Source organism: Vespula pensylvanica, chromosome 13, assembly GCF_014466175.1.
Source record: "Vespula pensylvanica isolate Volc-1 chromosome 13, ASM1446617v1, whole genome shotgun sequence".
Classification (NCBI taxonomy): Eukaryota; Metazoa; Arthropoda; class Insecta; order Hymenoptera; family Vespidae; genus Vespula; species Vespula pensylvanica.
The window spans coordinates 4,795,321-4,799,307 of NC_057697.1; the positions used below are offsets into that span (position 1 = coordinate 4,795,321).

A 3,987-nucleotide genomic window follows, 5' to 3' on the forward strand; every position below is an offset into this window, starting at 1 on the left:
CTCTCTCTCTCTCTCTCTCTCTCTCTCTCTCTCTCTCTCTTTTGACGGAATACATACTCGCGAATATTTCATGTAAAAACGTGCGGATATTTCGAGACGTTTCATGACTCTGCGTCAGATTGAATTACTTAAGAACTGTTTACGCACGTGCCAGGATGTTGTAAGACATGTGCCTATGTTCATTCAATTGTTACTATTCAACTATTATTAGCTGGGACTCATTCAGAAAAATTAATTATTGGCATACATAAGTAGAGAGAGAAAGAAAGAGAGAGAGAGAGAGAGAAAGAAATAAGGTATAGATTATCAGTTTTCATTCAGATTTCAGTTTTCAATTTAATCACTTCTAAGATTTCATATTTTTCAATTATTATTCGATATTAAATTACTCATATAATTAATAGCACATCGTTTTAAATTAAGAATAATTAGTGAAATAAAAAACAATATGAGAAAGAGTATATATAATCTTACACACAACACATACACACAAATATCTATGTAACTATATATACCGAGTTGTTTATAAGTTATTTTCGTTTATTGTCTTTTTTCCTTTTTTCTTTAAATTTTACATTTTTTTATTTTAGATATTTTTCGAAGATTGAAGTCTGACTTATTAATATAACGAAAAAGAAAAAAAAATGTTATCATTTTAAAAATAGTTATTAGAATAAGTAAACAAACTAAATGAAAGTAAAAGATATGTAAATGTGTATATATGGAAGAACTAAGACAGCTGCCATCCGAAAATCCGCAAGATAATTTGATTTGATTTAATTTGATTTCATTTGATTTGATTTCATTTCATTTGATTTAATTTTTTTCTTTAAATACACTTATTCTCTTATTTCAGATATTCGGAGATTAAAATCTGATCGATTTATTAAAAAAAGAAAACAAAAAAAAATATTGTTACCATTTAGAAACGAATAAGTAAATAAACTAAATGATAGAGATAGATATGCAAGTGTATATATATATGTATATGGAAAAACGAATAATAAATCATGTCAGCTGCCATCCGAAAATCCATAATACAATTTAATTTGATTTGATTTGATTTGATTTGATTTCATATTTTTTCTTTAAATGCTTCTATTTTTTCATTTCAGATATCGTTCGGAGATTTGAAATACGATTGACATATTAATAAAAGGAAAGAAAAAATAGAAAAAGAAAATAAACCACATTGTTATTATTCAGAAACGAATAAGTAAACAAACTAAATGAAAGAAATAGATATGTATGTTAATGTATCTGTGTGTATATATGGAAAAACGAGTAAGTAACGAGGACAGCTGCTATCCGAAAATCCGTAAGACGATTTGATTTGATTTGATTTTATTTTTTCCTTCCTCCTTTTCTCGTGTCCGCCTTCGTAGAAGGGAAGATAAAGAGATAGAGAGAGAGAGAGAGAGAGAGAGAGAGAGAGAGAGAGAGAGAGAGAGAGAGAAACTACTCGCGGAAAAGGGATCACGTTCTCTCGAAGGGTCTTTCCTTCTACTTCTCTTCTACAAATTACTTTAGGAAACGACACGCCCCTTAACGGCTGGCGCGACGCTTTACGCGCGCGACATTATTTACATTATCCGTTTTCCGCTTCGGAGTTCGTAAGAACGTAGGAAACGACGGATCCTCTTATAGAGTTTGAGGCTATATACATATACATATATACATTCATACATACATACACACATACATATATACATACATACGTGTTAACGTATAAATTCTCTAAATAGTATCTCGATTGACTCTCTCTCTCTCTCCCTCCCTCCCTCCCTCCCTCCCTCTCTCTCTCTCTCTCTCTCTCTCTCTCTCTATCCCTCTTTCGGTTATTCATGTCGTCTTTCTTCTCGTACAAATAAATGAATATTTTCCAAAACCCTTTCTCACTCTCTTTCTCTCTCTCTCTTTCTTTCTGTGTCTCTTTCATTCTCTTAATACGTGTTTCTAGAACGCGCCTGAAGAAATAAATCTATAGTGATACATTCGCTAGACCAGAACGGAAAACATAGAGAAATAAATGACTTGGAAGATAATAGTTACGAAAAAAAAGAATATAAAAAGGAAAAAGAAGAAAAAAGATACATACAATGGAATAATTGCTTTCGTATGCATTCATTTTCTTTTACACATTGCTTTATTATCAAGAAAATCGATTAAATAATTTTCATTTTAGAAAAATTAATATATCCAATGAAATATTTAATTTATATCTATATTTTATTTTTTATATTTATATCTACATTCGCTCATATATACAAATTTACACGAAATTTGTATCATCGATTTTTACATACATATATACAGACAAATAAAAAAATATATATATGTACTATTATACATGTATATGTACTATTACAATAAAAGCAAATTTTAAAATAAAAAGCTACAATGAAAATAGATTAGAAAAAATTATAAAAAAAAAGAAACATTCCGTTAGAAAATAATTCATATGTATGCATAATAATTAAGAGGATATCGAATGTCACTCGAATGAGATAATTATTAAAAATGAATGATCGAGCATTTTTTCTTAATACGAAAAAATTAAGAAAAGAAAGAAAAAAGAAAAATGTATCTTACATGTCATATATTTCGAATAAATGTGTGTGTGTGTATGTGCGCGCGCGCGCGCGCGCGTGTATATACTACTTCGAAATACGATCTTAATAAATATCTGCAAAAAGAAGAAGAAGGACAAGAAGAAGAAGAAAGAGAAGAGCGAAACTATGTCAATTTAAAAGAAAAAAAAAAGAAGATTCACGTTTCACCGATAATATGCGGGTACTTGAATCTTTTGCTGTCATTTAATTTTTCACAAAAGAAATGTAAAAGTAACGCTTGCTTAGCTTGAAAACTTAGATAGGTAGGTATATGATTTAGATTTCAAAGCAAATCTATATATACTCCATAAACTCTTACTGAGTTTACCCCCTTTTTTTCTTCTCACGCTAGTCTATTACCCAAAGAAAAATAATATGCGATCGGGTGATCGTCGATAAGACTTGAGATATATCGACAGATGAGATGAATATAAAATGTGTCGATGACATGCGGGTTGATTAGAATCATTTTTTTAGTCAATAAATATATTTAGAATATATATATATATATATATATATAAAGATATAAATAGTTATAAGATAGGTATGTGTATATATATATTGTGGAGCAATAGTTATATATTTATTTAAATTAATACTATATTTAATAATTTTAAGATAAAAAGATAAAAAACTAAAAAAAGTTGATTTTGAAAATTTTCTTTCTACTAAATAAAAATATTGCATATATATATATATATAAATATATAATAATTTTTTATTTATCCATTCCTTTCTTTTTTTTAGAAAATGATTTTTCTATATTCTTATACATACATATATACATATATATATATACACACACACACACATATATATATGCGTGTATATATGCATGTAGGTATATATATCGTTCGTTTTCTAAAACAAGAAAAAAGAAAAGGAAAAAGAGAGAAGAAAAGAAGAAAAAGAAACGAATCAGTGTAAAAAATGATGCACCGTTCGTAAAATAAGACATGAAGGAGATCGATCGCATTGTTTTACGAACCTTGAATAAGAGCAGGCTTCTCATTGGCGCCTCAGAACAGGCGAGGACCAATTAGTCTCCCTTGTCGCAAAGCGATTTCAGCACACCACCGACTTCTCAAAAGTGGCGAGCACTTTTATCAAGCCGTCGGTGCTTGACACACTTCGGAAAACGAAACGCCAAATCCACCGTTGTTCCTTAACAAACTCTTCGGCTTCATAGTTGAATTTATAAAGAAACGAAAAATAACGAAAGAAGGAAAATCTTTCTTTATCATCCTCTGGGTAAACGATCGGCACTCGGCATTCGCGATTTTCATGTATATATATATATAAATTTCTTTTTTAAATAAAAACTATGATTCCTGGCTTTCGATTGGATATCTTGCGAACACTTTGTTGTTTTTTT

At 29.4% G+C, this 3,987-nt stretch overlaps 1 protein-coding gene across 3 annotated transcripts in view; it reads right to left on the bottom strand.

The window, feature by feature from the left end:
• LOC122633781 (single-minded homolog 2) overlaps positions 1 to 3,933 on the bottom strand; it is a 33,100-nt gene extending 29,167 nt beyond the window's left edge. For all 3 annotated transcript variants that reach the window (XM_043822126.1, XM_043822125.1, XM_043822124.1), the window contains exon 1: positions 3,601 to 3,933. The gene's annotated coding sequence lies outside the window, so the exon portion shown is untranslated. The remainder of the gene's footprint in view (positions 1 to 3,600) is intronic.
• Positions 3,934 to 3,987: the final 54 nt, after the last annotated feature.